Source organism: Temnothorax nylanderi, unplaced genomic scaffold (genome assembly GCF_030848795.1).
Source record: "Temnothorax nylanderi isolate EJ_2023f unplaced genomic scaffold, tnyl_v1.0 TNYL_tig0026_pilon, whole genome shotgun sequence".
NCBI classification, from domain to species: domain Eukaryota; kingdom Metazoa; phylum Arthropoda; class Insecta; order Hymenoptera; family Formicidae; genus Temnothorax; species Temnothorax nylanderi.
The window spans coordinates 334168-358830 of NW_027249088.1; the positions used below are offsets into that span (position 1 = coordinate 334168).

Below are 24663 nucleotides of genomic sequence, written 5' to 3' on the forward strand. Positions count from 1 at the left end.
AGGGGGCGGAAATTTTCTCTCTTTCTCTGCCGCCCCGACGCGCCGCGGAAAATTCGACCGCACTCTTTTTCCCAATATCTCGCGGCGCGTTACCCACCTTGGAAATAAAGCGCGCGGGACGGCGACGTGGGTCCGCGGAATGCAAAAAAAAGAATGCAAATGATCCATCTCCATTCGGGGCGACACTCGACTCAATTTCCGCGGCCGACGCGGGCGACTTCCGGCCGCGGGACTTCCCGTCGCACCAATGGCGAAAGAAGAACGGCGGCTTTTGTGCCGCGACTTCCGGCCAGGATTCGCCTGGGATTCGCCGAAACCTTAATCGAGAGCTCGAGGCGGCGCGTCGGCGACGTTCATTTTGTTATTATCGCGCCTAATGAATCTCACTTTCCCGCTTCTCGTCGCTGGTAATGGATTTCTGTGCCAAGTTCCGAACATCCTTTCCCTCCCCCTCTCCCTCTCATCGCCCCCTCGCCGCCCCTTCTTCGCGGCCTCAGCCGCCTTCCGCGAGCGCATTGTGCCAGTTCTCGTGGAAATGGAATACCGTCCCTCCGCCGGTTACTCTTGCATCTGATATCCTACCGAGACATCTGTAGGTACTTGGGCTAGAAAGCCGAACGGCTGAACAGAAGCGAGGGGGGAAAGGAAGAGTCTCGTAGGGAGTACAGCAACGATTTGCAAGGCGGTCGGCATTATAAATAGGAAACGTAAATTTTCTAGTTGCGGCAAAATTGACTTACAATTATATTTTTATTTTCTAACATTCTTTAAAAATGCTCTGGTTTTATTTGTATTATAAAATATTGTATATAATAATTGAGAATATAATAATAAAATATTGGGCAAAAGTACAGCTAAATTTTCCAAATCTTTGGTGCATTTTCTTAAATTCTTGGATGGAAGCGTAAAATATATTTGTATGTTTGTAATGCTAAACTTGAGATTTTCTCAGTTCCTTTCAATACCCATATGATCCATCCATGATTTCTGATAGCGACGATAATTCTGGAGCGCCCTTTGGAAACCGGTTTTAATGAAATTCGAATGTTTCTCTTGCTGATCGAAGTGCAAGCGAAGACCTCGATCGAGCGTCGATCGGGCTCATTGTCGCAGATGAGATTCGCGCGGTTTTTCGTGAATTATTCCCACGACTGTCTGTGGGCCCCGATGTGGTATGAAATACCACCCCGTATGAATCACGTCGGTCGAGACATTTGTACGATGCTATCGCCGGAGCTTAATCCCTCCCAATTATAAATCGCGTTGCTCGTTCGTAGGACGGTATCTGCCTCTCACTTTCTCTCTTCTTCTTGCCGCCTCCTCTTGTCCGTCTCTCTCTCTCTCTCTCTCTCTCTCTCTCTCTGTCTCCTCCTCTCACGTTGAAGAAGACAATGTTGCTGGCGTTAAGAAGCGTTACGGTGACGAGGGAAGAAGGGACGATTAAGTGGAGAGCGTGGCCCGATGGGGACCGGCGAACTTTTTAAATACTTTCGAAGTCCCTCGGCGGGATGACAAATTGGACGGAACTTTGGTAAGGTATCTCTCCCCCTCCCACCGCGCCTCTCTTCTTTTATACCGATTAATTCGAGTCGCCCTCTTGTCCGCATTAGCTACCATGGACTCCCTATTTTTTTTGCCCCTCGATTCGCCCCCGCTGATAAGGATGAAACGAAGCGAATCGTATTCTTAGTTTCCTCGGTCGACTTTGTGTCCTCTTTTGTCGACGCTGAGAGTTGTCACGTATAGGTAATATGATAATCGATAACAGTTACGAAGTTGTAGATCTCCTTTTAAGTATATAGAAATTGAGTAATAAGTAACAGTAGAAACGGTGGTGAAATAAAATTCGATAGACCAACAACTCGTTTGAAATAAATCATCGTTAACTAAAACAAATGCACGCTTGTTTTACTTCATTTGTATTGATCAGATTAATTTATTTAAAGTAAAATAAAAATTGCTATATGATTGTACTTTATTTCTGTAAAGTTTCAGATTTTGACGATTAATCGGACCAAAACCAATGTTCGAATCGTCACGATGATTATGCCAGTTAGGCCGATTCACACACACACATACGTCTTAGTTTTATTATTTCGTACTGGCGAACTACAATTGCATTAAATTTCAGATTTTTATTAAAGAAATTAATTGAAGAAACGTGGAAAAGATAAGAAGCAAAATAAATTTTGTATAAATAAAAGAGAAAACATAAGTGCAATATAAGAAGATAATTTTTATTTCTACATTTCTTTTTCGATGTAATAGATAATTTAATATTATAATTTAATTATACAATATTATTAATTTTATTTATATTTTGATATCAAAGATCATTTACACACTTCTTTTTTGTTGACGTCGCGATTCTGAAACGTCCTGTACATCCTTCGGCTTTATCGGCGTTGATAATAAAATTAGCGGCGAGCGATGATGGAGAGAGCGCTCTCGCGCGAGTCATGCGCAAGATCTCGCGATTAGAACTCGCTTTGGTTCGCGTGGGAGGAGGAGGAGGAGGAGGAGGAGGAGGAGGAGGAGACGACGACTCGAAGGAAGAAAGGGATGCGCGATTATGATTCATCGTAGCTGTTTCGTGGTGATAACGGATGAGGAAGGTGCCGGGCCCGCGATATTGGCGAGCGGGAGAAAGCTGGCGATCGGCGAGAGCCATCGCGAGTGTTCGAGCGGTTGCACGCGGATAATCGGCGAATGCGAGTGTATCCTCGATCGACGTCGCGTCGCGAGCTGCAAAATTTTTATAATAGGCTTTATAATAGAACAATCGCGATGACTCGCCATACATTCTCGCAACCGGTGATCAACGACTTCGGGATGTCCTCCCACACTGCGAAAAAGACATGTAAATTTACGCGTCGGAGGGAAGCGGAGGGGGAGGAATTAATTTATACATCATTTCCGTTATAAATCGCGCGATCTTTACACTCGTTATTCACGTAATCTCAAGCTTCTCTTGCATCGTACAACCACAAGTTTAGATATCTGATTAAGTACATCCGCGCATTTATATACGCATCTGTCTGCATATCTAAACGTTTGATAGTGTTTTTAATGAGTCATTTACCGGTGCACCGACGTCATCGAGACTTGTAACGCATCCTCAACCGGATCGATCCGACGCGAATGTTTGCATTAAGGCTGATTCGCGGCGTAAGAAACAACACATCGCGGCACTGCACCGCCGCGCGCTCGACAGAGATCCCACCTGTCTCCATAAACGTCGCGGCCGACGCGGAAAAAAGCATTCTCGCGTGTGTACGCCGCGCGCGCTTATCCGGCGTTGCATCGCGGTCATTATTACGGCCATAACGCGGATACTTACGTGCGTGCAACGCGAGATGCGTATACGCTCGCGCGCGCCCGCACGCATGCATATACACATACGCGCGCGCGTTTCCCGTATTTCTTACGCGTGCATTGGGCGTAGCCGAGAGATTTTCACGGGGGATATGCATTCTTTTTACACGCCCGCTGCAAAGAGGTAGGGAACTGAGGAAGATCCATTTCGAGTCGTTCTTTCTTGGCATTGTGCCCTATTAGGCGCGAATATCCGCACGGCTTTCGGAATCCGCGGTTTCGTAGCGTTAATGCCGATTAACACAGTAGGGTAGAAGTACCGGTTTTGGACACTGCACCGATTATGGCCACCACGAACACTTTCGAGGATTTTTCGAAAACGAAAATATATCCCTCTAAATTGGACAATATATATGTGAAAGGCCGCTGTAGTAATAATTATTCGAATCTGAAGCGTTTCAAGATGGTAATATGCTTAAAGTGGCCAAAACCGGTACTTCTACCCTATTGTATGAATCTGTCTAACAATTTGTGTTAAAGAATAAATTAATTGAATAAGCGTAGGAAAAGATAAGAAGCATAATAAATTTTATTGTAGATGAAAAGAAAGAATGAGTGCGAAAAAGAAGAATTTAATTTACACATTTCTTTCTTCGTGATAATTTAATTTATGTAATTTAATAATATAATATTATTTATTTTATTTAATTAAATCGAAGATAATTTAATTTATAAATTTCTTTTTCCGATATCCGCATTGTTATCACTTCGAAAATAAATCTTCCATATTACATATTATACATATTACATACATACATCTTACATAAGTTGAAATTGTTGCGTGAAATTTGTGATTTTTGTCTTTAGAATTATAATATAAAGAAATAGGAAAAAGTATAGAGACTCCTTAAAACGAGATTATAAATGAATAAATTGATGATCTTGAAAAAGTTAAAATTAATAAAAAAGAAGGATATCAACTGAAAAATACGATTTGGTCCTCGACATCAGGGGCTGTTTTAAAAATGCATAGGTTTCTTCACTCGCTTTTCCATCCGCCGCGCCGTCGGCATAGGAAAGAAGACCGATGAATATGGGCAGTGCAAACCGACCGATGCGGAAAACCGCGCGCATTCGGCGGCCGTCGCATTCTCCCCCGTCATATTTGTTCGAGCGCCGCCTTCGCGCCTCGAGACAAAGCGTGAGAAATCGCATCGGGGAAAGCGGCGATCCGTTTCGGAGCGTGTGGCTCGTCTTCACACACGCCGGTTCTCCCTTGTGTATACATAACGCGATCGCACAATCGCGTAGCGCGCGCACACGAGCAAAGGCTGGCGCGGCTAATCTCGGGCGCCGTTCCTGAAGTAACGGGATGAAAAGGAGGCATGCCGAGTGGATGTATCGGTAATAATCGAGCCGCGCAACGTCGAGAGAGCGTGAGAGAGCGAGAGAGAGAGAGAGAGATCGAAAGGGGAGGAGAGGGGTGAGTGCGGCGCGCCGTATTAAGGGAGTCGTCCCTGAATAGAGGTGGTCGCGCAACGCCACCGAGGGGATGTAGATACGCCATGCTCGGCGCGATTCGACGAACGGGATGCTCCTTTGTCTTTCGCTTCGTTTTCAAGCCCACCCTCTCTCTCTACCTTCCTCGCGTCCGCGTCCGGGCGCGACGGCGAGGCGGGAGGGCGGCCTCGACAAGCGCCTGATTCAGACAATTATTGTCGATTCGCGGCTGGGAAATCCATCCAGCCGACGCCAGCAGCTTTTTCTGTTGAGCCTGTGCAGTCGAGCCGACGACTCGATTTCTCTCTTTTCACCCACCCACCCCTCCCGCTCTTAGTTCTCCACGAGAACACCCCCGGCCGGTCGTGTCTTTCTCGCGCCGCCCTATCGTCGTCGGGCCCTCCTCGTCGTCGTCCCGCCATTTTTAGAGTCGGAGAGACTCGATAGTGCCGGACTCGATCGTGCCGTCGCTGTATCCAGAGAATAAACTGAGAGGGGTGGAGGCTAAGGGGCGGCTTTTTACGTGAGGTATAATTGATCCTTGGACGCGTCGCGTCGTTTGACTCGCGGTTCATTTCAAAGTAGAAAAATTTTTTATGTTAGAGCACGCACAACGGAAGGAAAGAGAAGAGTAAAAGAGAGAGAATAAATATGAAATATAACGTAAAAATAAAAATTAAATTAAATTAAAAAAGTAAAATAAAGCTTAGTGCGATATAAATGTGATTCGCAAAATTGTTTGATTGTAAATTAATTTTTTTAATAGCCTTTTAGATGATATTAAATTATTGGTCATTAGAAACAAATTATTTGTAGCAACATTCCAAAATTTAAAGATAAATACAAAAATATTTCTTCTGTAAAGACTGTTAGATTATTTATATTCAAATATTTTCTAAAGGGTTATAATAATTATTAAATAGTAATATCTTTTTTATATATTCTCTCTTTTTCTTTTTTTTTCTCACAAATAAATTTTAAATACTTACAAAAGAACGAGAACATTCTCAAATAAAAATAGAAAGACTTGAGGCTTTCAAAATCATGCGGAGCTAAATGCACGTGGCTATTGTCGAGGTTATTGTCTTCTAGTTAAAAGAGTGCCTCTTTGAAGAACCCTATCGAATCCTCGATGTCATTCGAGTTAGACTCTACAAGGGAGGGCGGAATGAGGAGGGGAAAAGTAGAGGAAAGGCAAGACGACGTCCTTAAAGCGATGCGAATTCGAGTCACGCGCTCTATCGGAAATTAGAGCCCTACCGGCTACACCCCTTGCACGCGCGGTTCTAAAGTTACGGGGTGGCGAATGAGTGTTCCTATCCTCGTCGAGTATGGCTCCTTTCCTTCGCGCTGTTATACGATCTGTTTCGCTGTCTCCTCGATCCCTCCTCTCGAAAACGACCTATCGACTCTACAGATATTAATTCAGTAATATATCTAGTTGTAAAATATTAGATTACGAACGACGCGTTATATAAAATATATCTCATATTTAGAGCTACGTATTGGTAGGCCAATCAGCTACACATCTGAACTTAAAGTGATTAAAAGAAGAAGAGCGACGAAGTGAAGTGAAATGATATACCTACAGCTACGTTTATAGTTTTTAATTATCATGTGTTTCGTCCGTAGAGATGTGTAGAAAATGTAATATTTTTATGTAGCTGTTAATTAATTATATTATTTAATATTGGTTATTATATTTTACATTAATTATACATTAATTGAAGTATAACACAGTTTGTAAATTAAATTGTATATATAATATACACAGAGAGTTTAATTAACATTATTATAATATTTTTGTTACAAAAGAATCGTTATTTAATTTACAAATTATGAGAATCTCTCGAATGTATAATACTAGACAGTTTATTTGTACTTCAGTGAATATACATAATTGAGATTTTAATTGTTTTGTATTATACTAATGATGATAATTCTTTTTTGTTGCAGGTAAGTCGAAGACGGTCTCATTACGCAATTATGTTATTATGTTGTTCTCGTGAGTATTTTTGCGATAGTAGGAGAAGAGTTGTGTTTAGTAATTTTGTATTTAGTAATAATATCTCTTTATTAATATTATTACATTCTGCTATTTTCGTACACTGCTTAATTATATTAGTGATTATATTTTTCCAATTTTGTTATTATTTTTACTTTTTAAAGTAAAAAGTTAATTGCTGGAATTTATAATTATTCGAGAGAGAGAGAGAGAGAGAGAGAGAGAGAGAGAGAGAGAGAGAGAGAGAGAGAGAGAGAGAGAGACTATAATATTTGAAAAGTTTGTAAAATATTAAAATAAAAGTTACTTATGAATATAATATAATGCATAAACTATTATTTCATTGTATATATAACAACTTACATTACGTAATAATTAATTAATATTATTACATAAAATAGTTATATTAAATTCATCTATGTGAATATAGTAAGTACACAGAAAAAAAATATTCTTGATTTGAAAATATATTTAGTTTAAAGTTCCAACAACATGGAAATCTTGAAATGAAATTATATTGCGTTAAACGAAGAAAATTTGCTTGAATAAAGTCATTATATAGTTCAACCAAGAAAAAAAATGTTGAAATAAAAAGTTGAAATTCTAATAAGAAGATGTAGATTGTTTCGTATATACGCAAGATTACTATAAGCTTCTTATAAGAATTTCAACTTTTTATTTCAACATTTTTTTTCTTGGTTGAACTATATAATGACTTCATTCAAGCAAATTTTCTTCGTTTAACGCAATATAATTTCATTTCAAGATTTTCATGTTGTTGGAACTTTAAACTAAATATATTTTCAAATCAAGAATATTTTTTTTTCTGTGTATATAATGTATAAATTATTACTTATTAATATACGTACATAGTTACTTATATTAATGATTAATTAATAGTTATATGTAAAAGAGTTAAATTTTCCACATATAGATGAAATCTATAGCAATTGAACGCTGTTTATATTACTATATTATATAGCGATATATATATATATATATATATATAGCGATATATATATATATATATATATATATATATATATATATATATATATATATATGTATATATATCTGAGATCTCTTGTTGTTCTTTCTCGCGACGACTCATCGATGCCTCTCTCTCTCTCTCGCGCTCTCTCTCGCCCTGTTCTTTTTTTTATCAAGACGAGGCGGGGCTCGTGATAGAGACTGACGGATGAATTTATGGCGTTGGTTCGCCGCCATTCACGCGGTTTCGCGCTTCTTCCCTCGCTCTCGTAACAGATCGCCCGAGCTGTCCGCCGCCTGTTCTCACCGCCGATGATCGAACGCGTCTGCACCGCCGAGATTCCCTGTTCCACGTTGATAAGAACCGAGCGATTCTTTAAGACGGATTCTCCCGCGCCGCGAAACTACCTCCCTCCCCCTTCTCTCACCCTCTCGTCTCTATGAACGACGATATCGCAGATTCCGGCACGTGTGCTGGAGAGAGATTGAAACGCGATATCTGATTTCCCGGAAATAACGTAGCTCTTTATGAGAGATAGATAGAGATCGCTCAAGCACTTGGGATATTGTCAGTTTTAATACATTTTGATTTTTATTATACAAAGATTGCTCTTTTCATTAATTTTTAAATATTAATAATCTTAATCGCGAAAAGGCGGAATAACGTTACACGTAACAATATACAGATCTTGACACTTTTTTTACTTGAAAAATTTTTTACTCCGGTACATTGAGTTATCTTCGGTCTGATCTTTGATAGCTTTTTCCACTGCGAATCGATGACATCGCTTTTAATACGTTCCGTGCCGTTTTTGTGCGCTTGTACTTTTAAGCCGCGTGTATCGCCGATAGTACACCATGTAATAATATTAGGCCATGTATTGTAATATTAGTCTGAATGGAAAGTTCAGCGCGAGCCACCAGTGGTACACGCTGAATTTTCCATTCAGACTGTGTCTAATATTTTTAATAGAAATTAGTTATTTAGAATAATTGTATGCTATTATCGGTAATACACGTGGTTTGAATGAACAGTCGCGCAAACACGGCGTGGAATGGAAGTATTAAAAGCGATATCGACTCGCCAGTGGAAAAAGCCGTCAATGATCAGACCAAAAATAACTCGATGTATTAAACTAAAAAATTTTTCTTGATTCCGAGTGTAAAGTTTCGAGTATATCGTCATACATAACGGAGTACAGAGCGTGTTGATGTTTCTTTCGCTGCATCAATCACATGTTTTCCATAGATTAGTAATATTCGAAAAAATTAAAGCTTTAATTTATTTCAAAAATGTATGTATCTGCGGCACAAAAGGAATTTCTTTATTCAAAAAAATTGAATTATTTCGTCCTATTGTCTAAACGGCTATTCGCACCTTTTCCGCTGGCATTGTTGTCTCGTTCCACGACTATATCGATGCGATCAGACTTCGGATTCCAGGCTGATCTATTTTAATAAGTGGGTTATTCGCGCTCGCGCTCGTGCTCACGTATGTCCGTATCGCGGCTTTTCAAGCGGAAAGGCAGAACTCGCGCGCCGCGCCGCTTCGCGACTAGACGCGCGGCCGAGTTTCGATCCGGAGGATCGTTCTCTCGCGAAAGCGCATTATCTATATAAAGCGCTGGGTATATCTCGACGAATCCATCGCGTACTCGTGATGCATTTCTCATCGCTGCGATCCCGTATTCGTGCAGCTGCAACCGAAGTCGCGCGAAGATACTTAATCGCCTCTCGGATTCGCCCGAATATATTAAGACACGTTACGAACGTACAGATATCAAAGAGTAGATAAATACTTATGAAGATACATTCACGCGAAAATATATCTTATAATCAGTTATTAAACTAAATTAAAAATATTAAAAATTAAAGAGAGTTTATATGAAAAATAGGAAAAAAAATACACAGAGAGAATTGATGATTTTCGACCAAAATGCTCGACAGAGAAATAATTGGAGACATTTGAGAGAAATTACGAGAAATTCTATGTATTCGAAAGTCCTAAAAATTTCTCCGCGCAGAAATTCGAAGAGCGACGATAAGAACGAAGCGTTTGCGGCTTTTATTTCTCGACGGGCCCGCGGTGCCGCGATCGTCACCCCGCCCGTTCCACAATCGCGGCGGGGTTGGTCTCTCGCATCGCGCGACGACTTCCGGCGGACGAAAAGGCGAGCGGTGCTCGCCGATATCACACCTCGTAGACACTTTCATACAAAACGCCCTGATAACGCCAAGTTCTACGCCTCCGACGGCCCCTCGCGTGTACCCGCTCTCTCTCCCTCGCCTCTTCCCACACCTCCCCCGGGGTGCTCCGGAATCAATGAATTCGAACATGATAATGCGAACTTCTGCCGGCGAGAGCAGCCGGGGTCGTCGACGACTAATCGGCTCCTCAATGGTGGAAGGGTGGATATACGGTACGTCCCGGGCTACCCATTGATTTGTGCGATTTGGGAATGTTTAGAAATGAATTGTTTCTCGCTAATAGAGTCCGTGAGAATTTATAAATATATATTTTCACGGAATAATAACAATCATAACGATAATAATAATCTTAAATGTTACAATGAAATAAATATACAAGTAATATTGCAAGGATAATAAAAATATTATAAAGATAATAGATTTTTTATACTTTTATTTAGAACTTGTCTTTAGAGCTTTTCAACATTCCTCTAAAAATTTTTGCGGTCGATCTTCGAGGTAGAACACCAAACTAAAGTCCGCTCGGGATTGAACGCAGAGACATACAGCGAAGATCCAAGACGCGAAGACGCGTGTCTCTCTATCTGTCCAGCTCTTTTTCTATCTTTCTCTTCCTCCTCCCTCCCCTCTTCTCTCACTGCACTGCGGGTCGAGATAGCGCGTTTTGCGATGATGCATCGGTCGCATCGGGAATAGAAACGAGGAAAGACAACAATTGCGAGACTTCGTTTCTCCAGATGCACAAATACGATCATTACACGAGGTCCACGGCGACGGAACGGAGGGGCGGATAGGAGGGAGAGCGACAGGGGGGGCAGGCGGACGACGAAGGATCCGTGAGGTAGAAGGGGGTGGGAAGGGGGTCGAGGGTGAGTTTGACAGATCTTCATAAAGGCACACACAACTGTGCCGCGGCGATAAGGGAATCGGGAGCAGGCATCTCGCCATCCACCCCCTCCCCTCCCTTCCCGCCCCGCCGCCGCCCCTCCTCTCGCCCCCTGTCTCTCCAGCAGCCCGCTCGTAGTACACCCCGTCGTCCACCCTCGACCCTCCTCCCTCCCCCCGTTCTGTGGGGAGAGGGGAGGGGACCCGGGCACTCAGTCAGTGCGCTGCTATCATTTTTCCACACGAGTGGGCGGCGGTGTCGGTGGTCCCCGGCTTGGTACTACGGTGCTCCTGCTGTATTTTCTATCCCTCACCCTCCCGCACTCCTCCGTGATTCTGTTCCTCCGTCTCTCTCTCTTCTCCCGCGGCGTTTCTCGGATACGTTCGAGAGAAAAGGGCCACCACCTCTCGTAGGACGCGAGTATTTCTCTTTGATCTGAAGACGATCTTTTTCAGGGAGATTTCAAGGGGAGATACGTATCCAGCTTAATTGAGCAGCTATTTAGTATCGAAAACTCACCCTTAACTCGTGTAAAAAGGTGTTCTTTTATTTTCCCTTTCTCTTCGACCCGTAAAGAAAATGCCGTTTAGTGAGATTTTAGGAGAGAAGATATAGTTATCTAGTTTACTTATCATATCTAATTTAATCATAAAGTTTAATATCGAAGATTAATCCTTAATCAAGTTAAATTTTCTTTCTTTCTTCTTATATTATTTAATGTGATTTACAAATGTTACGAAAGAGATTCGAGTATCGTCTTTTACATTATGGAGACGATTTTTATACCACTTTCTACACGATATCTGACTTTATTGTGAAAACATCTGATATTTCGATTAACCTTCGGGGATGTCGAAATGTGTGCGAGCATCGATCAGATTTTTTCTTTCTTCTACTTTTATCGTCTTATTTCTCCTACTTGAACGTTATTTACGAGCTCTTATCGTACTTCGAGCTGATAGCATTAGCCTTCGTTCGCATACTCGTACAACGTATTAATAAACAGTTTTATAAATATCCGTACTTTTTGCGCGAAGCAGTCTCACGCGAAAATCGAGCATTTAAATATTCAGTCAAGTAAGAATATTTAACAAGTAACATTGATCGCGCGAATCCCGAGAGGTAGGGGAGACCGGGCCATACCCAGGGTTGGTTGTCACATGACTCTGGATTGATTGTCATGTATCTTTCATGTAAAGGAAACATACGACAAATAGTTCCTGTTTTAATATTTTATTAAAGTTAGTGCCAGTTTTTGGTAAATTTAACTTAATAATATATTGCAGCGTGAATTAAACGAAAAATTAATAATTTTCATAAACTTTGTAATATAATTCTCATAAACTTAGAGTAAATGAAAGAATAATAATTCTCATAAACTTCGAATCCCATCTCATTTGAGACAACTTACCCTGAACGGTCATTTTGAACAAAAAAGATTATATTTATAAACTATGTTGCAACGACGGTTAACTAAATACAGGAAAAATTATCTAAAACTATAATAATTCTTATGACCAAAAAGAAATTACGACTAGTAATTCCAAAAACCAACGGAACAATAAAAATAGAGGCAAAAAAAATTTACTCACGACCTCCAATTTTTAAAAAATGCTCGTAAATATCATATGCAATGTTTTTGAAACGAGCTATTTCGTACACCCGACTAACACGATAGGAGCAACCTACACTATATAAAGAAGAATATTCCACTCAATCTATTAAGTGAGATATAAGCTTTGTGACAACTTACCCGTGTGACTTCTAGCCCCGGTTTCCCCTACATCTTGTTACGAGTGACAAATATCCGCAGTTTCCCCGAGAAATAAAAAGTTTAGACACTTCCGGCAATTTTCCGCGCGCGGAAAAGACATCCGAGAGACGTAACCCCCCGAGCTGATCGCAGGGCAACAGGACGAGGCGGGCGGGCGGGCGGGCGACCGGGTGGACTAAAAATAACATCGACTTCTAGGTGGGAATGATTCGGTATCTCCACGACGTCACGGGGCTCTGAAATATGAGAGATACGATGAACCTCGTCTCCCTTTCCCCCTCCGCCGTTCCCCACCGTCATCTCGTTCCCCGATGGTGCATTAGCGCTAATCTCCGCTCTTTAGTCCTCCCTTTATCTTTTCTGCCCGCGTCTCCTCTCGTCTTCCCGTCTCCCTTCCCCCCCACCCATCTCTCCTCCCGCCCTGTCTTTCTCGAAGAATATCCTCTCACCCTCTCTCCCGCACTCCCCCGATCCTCGTTCCGGAGGATACTTGGAACGAGCGAAAAGGAGCTGCGGGGGCACGGAGGAGCAAAGTATACCTGGGCCTCTTGGACGACCTTATCGGCGCGATCTAATCGGGCCGATCCGTTATTCGGTGGCCACGGTGTGTATACGTGTGTGTACGCGCCCGTATGTTTTTGTGCCCTGTGTCGGAGTTTTGACACCCAGTATCTCATTAGGGATCGTGAAGCTCGCCGGTCTAAGACGGATTAACCCTTATCTGGCCGGGCGAGGGCCGGGGCCACCAGATGCTTTCGTTCCGATTAAAAAGGAAATGGAAACAAGCGGATCTCTCTGGTTTTTGTCTGTCATATCTCGCCAACGTGGCGATATAATTCGAGATTATTCCGTTACATCATACATTTGGTTGGCGGTCGTAGTAATCATAAAATATATAGATGATGAAATTCGAATCACTTTCTTTCGCAATAATATTAAAGTTAGTGAAGCAATGAGGTTAATAATGATGCAAGTAAGAGACAGAAGGTACTATTATTATCTGCAAGTATATAAGTAACTTGCGAATTGCTTTGATTGATAAGTATTTATCAAAATGAGCTCTACTTCTATTAATTTTTTTAAATAAGAGAACAATAAAACAAATAATGTCATTACGGGTTGATATCGTAAGAAAAGATCGAGAGCCCAATTCGATCCCTTATCAAAACTCGATGACGTATCCACCTGAAACGCGATGAAACAATCGCTATCAACTCCCAAACGACTGTCCCTTCCCATTTTTCACGCGGCGGAGATTAATTTGTACACAAAAACACAGATGTGTGAACGGACGGGCGGGAATATAAATGTGCAGCACGCGGTGTTCGACCGCAAACGTAGGACAGGGGTTGGGGGGGGGGGGCAGAGAGGTGTTGGTGGACCGGTTGCCCCCAGAGGGTGAAAGAGAGAGAGAGAGAGAGAGAGAGAGGGTGGGAAAGAGAGGGAAATCGGGTAACCAACGTCAGCAGCCAATTCGCGGTGCCGTGATAACATCGTCGAGCATTTTTTCCAGTGAACGTTGGTGGACAAATAAAAAAGAAAAAAATAGAAAACGACAATCGAGGGCGAGGGGCCCGGCCGCTAAAAGGTCCGCGCCCGAACTTTTCGACAATAACCGGAGGGTTATTGAATTTTTATTGGCGACCGACGAGTCAATTTGTGCGATCGCAGCCTCGCGCCCGTTCTCGCTGCTTCCCTGATCGGCAGTTCGACAGTTCATTTAAAAGCGATTCTCTCTCATTGATGCGCCGTCGTCGTCAAACTCCCGCTTTCCTGAAACGCTTCCGGTGCCGAGTCCCCCCGACAAGAGTTTTCTCGCGAGAAGACTCACGATCGCGTCACTTCCGACCGGGCTGAAGGCGGCGAATTTGCGCGATCGGTTTCGACGATTGTCTCCTTGATAAATTGTCCGAGATGACGATGAACTTCTCGAAGTGAAATCGAGCGCATCGAATGCGCATTTAGTGCGCAAATCTATTCTGTTGATCTCTAAGATAAATCTTCTATAAGCGAATTAAGTTAAATTCTATTTTATAGTATGTCATTTTATATAAACAATTAAAACTGTAAAATAAAGAACTATGATTACATTATTGCGTTTGTTGTCAAGAAATTAAAAATATAAGAACAATTATTAATTATTAACCGCTCAAAATCGTTAGTAATACCTCTGAAAAAGATATGAAATACATATTTCCTTTTATTTTGCGTTCTGTTAAATTGGACTTGAAATATACGATACAATTGAAAGCCCAAGATTTATTTTAATTAATAAGCAGTTAAACGACGAAGGAAATTCGTGACGATCTCATTTTAATCTGATTTTCTTGTCGCCGTGCAGCGCTCGGCCTGTCTCGGCCGTATTCTTTCAACCGGCTCATTCGGAATCGCCGATCGCTGACGGCGTATGAATTGGCTTTAAACGCGAAATGTCCTAACGGGAGAAATCTCGACGGCGTCTGTCGATGGCTCGGTGTCTACGTCGCGCGAGACGGTCCTTCAATAAGTTTGAAAAAAAAATTAGTCTACTGTCAGTCAGGAATGGAAATGGGATTTTATTTCCACGCACCGGCGGCTCCTTCCGCCAATTGGCCGATCGATATCTCGCGGATTGAGTCGACTCGACGAGGCGAGGCTCGCTGCGAGAGATCGAGCTTACCGGCCCCGTAATTGATCACGAATTTATCAGCGTCTAACTCGAAAGAGAGATGTCTCTGTCTTCCTCTTTCTCTCTCTCTCTCTCTCTCCGTTCGAAAGTCAATCGTTCGATTTTGACGCACAAGCGCCGCACGTGGCGCGCACTTGGGATAAAAATAAAAATCCTCGTCCCGATTTATGACGGCTGATATAATAATGAATGCAGCGCAAGGGAGTAACTTTGCACAATAGCGCCTTTTTAAATCGCGTTAGCGTCGATTAAAGACTGCAATTGAGAAGAATGAAAGTTGCACGTGTGTGAAACGCAAGCGCCACGAATTATTCATAAAGCGCAACGGTAATTACGTTAAGTGTATTTCACCGTGATAATTACGAGGGCTGAGCAATATATTCAGTGGTAGCTTGATAATAATTTATTTGGTAAACATATGGCATTATGTATGACGCATATAATAAAATGACGGAAGTTTATATTGGATTGCAATAACATAATAATAATAATAATAATTCTCTCTAATAACAACAATCTAATTATTCTGTTCTCCATTAAGGTTTAATTCTTTGACAAAGCGAGAAAAATAATTTCGAATATATATTCGCTCTTCAAATCGCTAATCATCGCAACAGCGACGCAACGTGCTAAAAGAGTCCTCGAGAATATGCTCGCGATAGCGTTCGCCAACGCGTAATCAGATCCACGTGCGTGCCCCGTGTCATCTCGAGCAGCGGTACATCGATATATCCTCGGTGTCAAGGCGGCCTGCAGCGCTCGGGGTCTTGCGGGTCTCCCTCTTTCAAGGCCCACCTCTCGTTCACGTCCTCAAGACGTCCTGCCACGTGTTCGAGGAGTCCGCCTTCGCTATATCCTTTCGGGGATGGATAAACGACCGGAACACACGCGGCGGCACACGTGTGGCCCGAAACCCGGGTAAATGGGAAACGCGTTCGCGCGTTACCTCGACAGGCAGGCTTCGCACCTGTCGTCATCACCGCCGGACACGTGTCCGCGGGAGGGTGCAGCCCGCATTTAACGCGCGGGATGCGCGATCGATCGACCGGCATCTTCCGTCGCTCGCCCTTGCACTTCCGGCTATTGTCTCGATTTCAGAACTGAGCCCTTAACTCTACAATTTTACGAAGCAATTTTGCAGCCACGGTTTCTCAAGAATTAAATTATTAAAAGCATAATTATACTTTCAGAATTATGACAGAAATAACCACAATATTATTAGAATTAGAACATACATATATATGCAGTTATTATTAATGGAACAATGAATTTATTACATAATTTGTACTATTTAAGTTTGTTTTAAGATTGATTAATTAATTTTCTTGGAAAAAGATTAGAAACCAATTCTTTTCTATTCTATTCTTTTTACAATTAATAGAACAATTACTTCATGGAATACACAAATACTTCATAGAATAATTATAACGGTTTAATAATTCATACTATTTTGATATTGTAATGATTGTTATGATGCATAATTATTTTATTATTGCAATATTATAGCAGCAATATTAATATCAAAATATAAATTATAATATCAAACATAATTACATAATATACATATATAGTATTAATCATAACATCTAATATTATATTCACATATTAATATTTATATTTAAATTGACAAGATAAACCGCGGCCATTCATCCTCCGTAGTGATGTCACTTCCTAAGTATTTCTCGGATTTTTATCTTCTGGTCCTACGCGCGACTTTTGAAGGAAGCTGTAACGAGGAAACGACCGAGCGACGCGCTTGTCCACGTTAATGGCTTAATGGCGAATCGATGTTCGGGTCAAATACCGGTCATGTCGTGCGTCGCAAATACGCCGATTACACAGTCTCTCGACTAGCCCCCAGACTAGTATCGCGAAACGGCGCCGATAAGAGAGCCTTATCTTATCACGCGGAAACGTTCCCTTCGCTCCCTTCCTCCCCTCGTCCATTGTCTTCTTCTTCTTCTTCTTCGTTTCTTTTCCTTCTTCGTCTTCGTCCACAGGATCTGTCTGCAAACGGGTGAACAGTGCGTCTGTTTACTCGCGAATGCCAAGGCCGAATTATCTATTAAACGACTGGCGGAAATCGCGTCAACTCGGCACCTCATTATTTTTTTTCGAGGCTGAAAGATTTATAAAAGATGGATATCACGTAAAGACGTGAGACAAAAGATGCCAGAATTAATGGTTATTAAAATAAATTTAAGAAAAGCGCCATTCAAGATGAAAAGTGATTTATCTGATGATACGCGTTCGATCTTCGTGCGGATTGATCGCTCGAGTCGAATTTGCAGTGCCGGTTTGACGACAACATGACGGCGAAATCGTTAGATCGGCGAAGAGCGGTGAAAAAAAAACTGCAGTTCGTGGGCGGGAGGAAGGAGGGCTGAGTTTTGTCGGAGACCATTGTCCGGCCCGTCAGGGATGAAAAGCCCCGGAGATAGGAAGCGGCAGCCCTCAAGGGGTGATCGACGATTTGTCAAAGTCCTCCTCCAAAGTGACGCTACACCGTCTTCGGGTCCAAGGATCCTCGCAGACCCGCAAAAACCGACACGTCCTCCGCCACGGGTAATAAATACTTCCGGAAATGTTCTTACGAATTATCTAGCGTGCCGCTTTTTGCCCGATTCTACAGTGAACTCGTCCGGGTCGCCTTTTAAATTCGCGTAAACCGCGCTCTCGGTTGACATAACGTGAGATAAAACGACGATTGATAACAACTATATGATTCGGATAGGGTAATAGTTTTTACCACGAAAACAGAACGTAGTATCGACGTGTTTATTTTAATCGTTGACAATTTTGCACATTCCAAATCTTGACGATTGATTATAATAATTCTATTTAAAAATGATAAATTTAATAATTATTTTACTATTTTACTAAATAATAAATTTCCACACATTTTAAGTATTAAAAATTAACGCGAGAATTTTTCGATGGGGGTACGAAATCGCATCTAAGAAATCTCCATTCATATTCTACAACAAAATTGTGAAATTTCTTTAGTGAGAATGATTAAATCCTTTAATAAAAATCTCCGACGCTCATAAATCCTCATTAATAAACGCGAGCGAGATTTGTTCCCGGGCGAACACCCCCCGAAAACAGGTCATCCTGACGTTGAAGAGCCTGAAGGTCCCGCGGCAATATCACTCCCCCTCCGCGTCCTTCCCACGGCCCACAATTACGCGACTGTTTCCGAGCGACGGGTGGCTCTCGCGCGATGCACTCGCGTTACACTTCGTCGTTGTCCTTTCGCGAGGGGGAGGGCGGGGAGGGGGGCAACTCGCCCCGTTCCCCGGGCGGTGAAAAAGCGGCGGACACTTTTTATCGTCGCTTGCAATTACGATTAGCCCGCCAGGGGTGGTAGCCGGTGATGCCGGGGGAGGGAGGAAACGACGAAGGGGGACGAGGGGGGGTTAGCGCGATTAGGGCGCCTCGTCAAAAACCGCCCCGCGGAACAAATGGTCGCTTATCCTCCCACCTCCGGCTGGTGCATATCCCCCTCAAGAGCGGCGGCTCTCGCGGACGAGAGAAGGCTCGAAAGGGGGAGGAAGGCGGGAGGCGAGAGGGGGGGAGGTTGGAGATAGAGAAAGCTCGGCTCGAGGGGTGGCGCAGATTACACAAATGAGAAATGACCATCAGGCTATCGGTGGAGGACTTCGGTGCCGTCGCTACTCCTGCTCGGGGTTTTGCGGCATCTGCGCGCGACGTGGATATATACACGTGCGCGCACACACACACGTACACACAGATACACGCAGCACCCACACCGACTCCGGACGTCGGCGTCGGAGAGCGGGACGGAAGGTTGTGGGAGAGAGCGAGAGAGAAAGAGACAGGAGGAAGAGTAGAGCTTCCGGCGGCGCGAGCTTTTTAGATACGCCGCCGATTGCGGCGGTATCTAGCTCGCGGTAGCGCCGCCACCGCCGCCACCGCCGCCACCGCCGCCGCGGTGCGTATAATTTATTTTCCCGATAACGTATACGCCGGGGTTGAGCAGCGTCTCGTCGTAAGGTCCGCGTCGAACCTCCCCGAGACGGCGCGCATCACGACTTTCCTGCGCGGCCTGGGGAGCCGAAGGTCTCCGGTCTCCGCGCGTTACGCCACTCGGTTCTCAATCCATTTGATATCTGACACGTGTAAATGTTAACAATTTTCGTATCTCGGTTAATTTAATTTTGTCGGTATCTAACCCGCGGCGACAAGAGACTCGCTGAAATCGTGTAACGTAGCTGCGATAATAGACTTTATTGAGAACGTATGAAATTCAAGGTCGGATGACTGCGTTTAGCGCTAAATATATCGAGTATAGTGGCTGTATCTGCGATCGCCTTCACGTGGGATACCGCAGCATCCGCTGTGGACCGACCAGCGCGTGCCCTCCCTCCAGTTTCTAAAAAAATCAGTGCTGGTCACTGCGTAGGGCTTCCGAGCATCAATCGGGTATCCGTCCATCTTCCCGGGCAGATGAGAGAACGAGGCCGATAAAGAACGGGGAGCGGGGTGGGGGAGGAAGGGAGGGAGAAGGGACCGAGCTATCGCTCGCGTCGTCTAGACTCGAAGAGCCGTTCCTGGATTTTCTCCCCCGGGACCTTCGCGTTCCCGAACGAGGGAGCGAGAGGGAGAGAGGCCGCCCGAGAGAGAGAAAGGGGGAGAATGGACGAGACAGTGAGACCACTGTGTGTTGAATCCGTTTCCCCTCCCCCGCTCTCTCTCCCCCGCCGTTGCCGGAGGATCTTAACGAATAAGATAACACGGCGCCAGGGAGTTCCTCTCTTCTTCTCCTCTCCGTGTCTGTCTCTCCCCTCGCCGTACCTCGTACTCGCCTCTCTTCTTCTTTCCCTCTATTAGGTACTCGAAGAGGCCAACGGTCACCGACACTACAGCGATGATCCATCCTGGCTGTCCTCTTGACGTTCTCTCCTCGCGATTACGTGGAATCTCGCCGTCGTCGTTTCCGCCCGCGCTCTTTTTCATGCCCTGTCTGTCGCCCCGTCGAGAGATCGCACGCGTCCTCTCTCCGATTGACCGACTCCGTTTTACGAGGAAATTGATCGCTGCGCGAAGTAAAGAAAAGTGGGATATTTAAATTAGTCGTCTGACGTTATTCGCGGAAAACAAGCGGAACGATCTGCAGTCGCGAAAAAGGTGCCTCGATCGAAAGAATTGAATATTACAAATGGAGGAAAAGAATTCTCTCTTCTTATTAATTTACGTAAGTGGGAAGGAGATCCCTTGATCTTTAATGTGATTAAAAAACTGAATTAAATAGAATTAAAATGGAATTTCCTGCTTGTTTCGTAATTGCGGAAGGCATCCTTAAAATAAATTGACAGAGAGTTAAGTTGCAAAGGAACAGCTTCAATTGAGATGATTTCTCGCAATGATTTCGTGGCGTGTAGCCTAATTGAAACCGTTCATACTTAGGGTTATTGATCCCCTGCGCGTATCAACGGGATCGTTCTCCTCGCCCGGCGTCTCCGGGGGATTCCGCGTAATCGGCGTCGCGCCGTCGGTCGCTCCTCGCCCGGATAAACGACTCCGATATACCCCGCGAACGAGAACAACCCGCTGACAGTCCGCGCGAGAGGGCGAAAGGGAGAGCGAGGGGGCGAAGAAATTCGGCGGAAGAATTTTCCTTGCCTTCCGAGTCCCAGTCGAATCGAGTTTTTCTCCTCGCGAGCGCCTCCGATCGAGCGAGCCTGTATCCGCTTTAATAGACTGCCATCAATGATTTAAATGGCGCAGCTACGATATTTTTTGTGTAGTCTCACAGACGACTTAATTCGAACAGCCGCTCGTTTCAGCGACACTCGACGAATTAATTACCAATAGTTATGCGACGTAATTGCACTGTTTAATTCAAATCTTTCTTTTTTTTTTTTTTAATTCGAACGCGGCTCTTCTTCGAGTCACGACATGTGTCCCGCCGTCCTTTCTTTCTCCTCGCTCCCCGTCTTCGAGGCGGAACGTCGGTGGACCGGACTTTCTGGTCGCTTTGCGACTTGTCGCGCGAAAACTCGTTTGCGCGAATCCCGATGTTAATCTGCGCGTATTAATACGCGCCCAACATCGATATCGAATAACGGATAGATGGATCTGATAGGCGACGCAGAAAATACAAGTTCGACTGGTTCTCTCTTTCTCTCTCTCGTCGAATATCGCGTAAAGCTGACGCGAATAATTTATTAGCAGGTAATTACCGATTGCAACGTCGATAACGGCGGGGCACGTTGTTTCGCAACGGTTCCTCAGAGAAGCGTGACCGCAGCCGAATAACGTTGTACGTACGTTGAAACGCGCGTGAATCGGCGGCGGTAGCCGCGGCTTGCGAAACCTCGCGAGCGAAAAATCCGCGCACCGCGGACTGATAAACGCGCGCGTGCAATAAGCCGTAACTAATATCTGCCCTGAGAGAACCATCCGTGAAAATGCAAGTAACGAAGTTCCCCGCGGAAAAATCAGAAATATATTTTTGCGGAGAGCTCTTACGTAACACAGTTTGGTGCAAGTTTATGACGACGAATTGTAGAAGAGGAAGAGTAAACGTACTTCTAGATATGTAATTATGGAATTAGGATGTGCGCGTAAAAGCGTACAGGTATATTAGTCGAAGCTTAATTAAGGCTGCCCGGGCTACTGCACACTGAACCTAGAAAAAAAAATGTATTTTCATCGCAAATTACCATCGTCGATTATCATCAAGGTCATACTTGAGATTGAATATTGAATTAATGTAGAATATACTACTGCGCGTAGATGCATAACTTCAGTTTTTACTTTAATTTATATGTTTGGGTATCAGAGCGGATCTTGAAAGGAAAGAAATATACATCAACAATTATTATTAATCAACCAGCGTCATTATCGTCATTATTACAGTTAATGTAATTTAATTTATTAATTTATACCGTTAATATCAGTTTTCATAATTATATTATAGTATTACGTTGAATATACATATTCAACGTAATATAATATAATTATAAATAAATGTGTAATATGTAGGTATAATATGTATATAAATAATATTGATAAATTTTGTTAATATAGATACGTTTATGCGATTTGACAGATTTATATTATTTTGGAAATATTAGTACAATTATTATTCATTTTCACACTTCAGTTGATGCATAAAGACACATTTTTCTTGTCGATCTCGGAAACTCGTAAACGGCTATTTCCACGCCACATTTCTTAAGACTACACAGGTGGCCTACAAGCTGTCCGCGGTTGTGCCTTTCCCTCGGAAAGAAAAGCCGCCCGCAAGAATGGATGCATTAATGTTCGAGTGGATTATATACAAATGCACGTGTTACTTTTGCATTCGTAACGCACGCAACGTCGGCGTCGCCGGAGTTCAGTAGTTAACGACGTGTGAATATTTATGGCACTGTCAGCACTCGTTTCCGTCATCGTACCTCAATTCGAGCGCGCCGCCGTCGCGCCGCGTCGCTGCTTTTATCGAACCAACTGAACTCGCTCTCTCTCGTCTCTACCCGGTGCGAATAAAGTCAAGCCGCGTTGTTGTACGTTGCGTTGTACGCTGCTGCTGCGTCCCGTTGTGTGCCGGCGCGGCGTCGGCCGTTGCACCTCGCGCATTTTCCGCCGGGAGGAACATAAACAATAATGCGTTACGAAATAATAGGCGGACTTAAAATAACGAGCGCGCGACGCGCGAGGCGGTAAACGCGATAAAATACGTGCGGTACAATTAATCAGCATCCAAAGAAACTCTCCGTTCTGTACATAGAACAATAATCTTACCGCGTAGACTATCAGGATTGAGATCGCGTTACGTGAGGTAGTTGAGAATTAGCACAGACACCAGCTGACGAAAGAAAAATCGAAATAGGACGTGCGCATGATAAATACATTATTGTTGCAGAAATCCTTATGTGCTCTATGTGTAATATACTTATTTTATATCTCTCGAACGCGTATATTGGTTCTTCCAAGTTCCGAGATCGCAGATCAAAGCCTGAGTTAAGCGCGGAAACGGTATCGTCTCGACATGAACGGAGGCAGGAAAGAGAAAGACAAGGAGAAACGAAAGAAAGAAAGGAAAAAAAAGAGCAGAAAACGTTCGCGGCGCGCGATACTGCATCGACGTGCGGAGACAAAGAGCACGCTTACTAGATATAAACGGTTCCCTACGTGTCTCACGCCTTGGCCTTATCGTTATCGCTCCATTACTCATGGAGAGCCGAGTGCGCGCGCGCGCGCGCATTGCTACGGGAGTATCGCGAGCTGCGCGGCGGTTATCGTTATCCGTTATCGTCGCGCGTTATCAGCGAAGTTCGAGCCTGGCACCGAGAGGGGAGCGCGCGGCGACAGGGGTGCCGCTTCCACCGCCGGAAAACTAACGTGATATCGCGGTCTCGCCAAGGTCCGAGGAGCAGCCGAATTCAGCCGAGTCAATCTTTCAGAATATTCATGAAGAAGATAAATATAGTAAACAGAATTGACTTATTTTACAAGAATTATTCTTAGTTTTTGCTGCGTCTAACTCGAGATGATAAAAAAGGCGAAAATTATTTTACTCGGGCAGTAACCAAAGCCTACATTCTTTAATTGTTTGTATTGCATCTAAGAGAGTATTGATATTTTGTATATTTAAAGCGTGTTATCAGGATTTTAGCTCGGCAAGAAAAAAATAACATTGCGAGGAAACAAATTGATAAAATTCTCATTATTTCATCTTTGATCTTTCGAAGAAAGCGATCGCGTGCGATTCGCGCGAGTCGTGAAATGACTTGATACTGATGTCAGCGATTATTCTCGGGAATAATTGATGAATCACCGAGTTTCTCCTCCTTCATGAGAGCGCGAGCCCCGGAATTGCTGTCTTCCGGTGTGTGTACCCGGTGGGTCAACAATGAAGAAGAAGACGAAGTGAAGCGAGGAGAAGAAAATAGGGCGAGGGCGCGAGAGAGCGAGAGAAAGAGACAAGAACGACTGTCGAATGTTTACTTGGTACTTATCGTGCGGTAACAGAATGCAAAGAACGGAAAGAAGGATCGGCAGTGACACGGAGCGAGAAAAGCGACGGCAGAAGGGAAAGATGGAGGGAAAGGTGAAGAGAGAGAAAGAGAGACAGAGACAGAGAGCGAGCGAGAGTGCGAAGAGGAGGAGGAGAATGATAACAGGTAGCCATGGGTCCCTGGGCCGCTGGGAAACCAGTGATAGTGCTTGCACCGCAAGAGCGAGCATCTCGTCGTGGTCTCTAAATGTTTCGCTAGAAAACCGGTATTAGAAAAGCCACGAAATTACGATGTGAAAAGTAAAGCAGAAAAATTAAAAAAGACGAA

The 24663-nt window shown here is 43.7% G+C and overlaps 1 protein-coding gene across 1 annotated transcript in view; it reads left to right on the forward strand.

Annotated features, from left to right (window-relative positions):
• The window catches only part of Ush (Zinc finger protein ush), a 175207-nt gene that overhangs the window by 81843 nt on the left and 68701 nt on the right, over window positions 1-24663 (forward strand). The window lies entirely within an intron of this gene.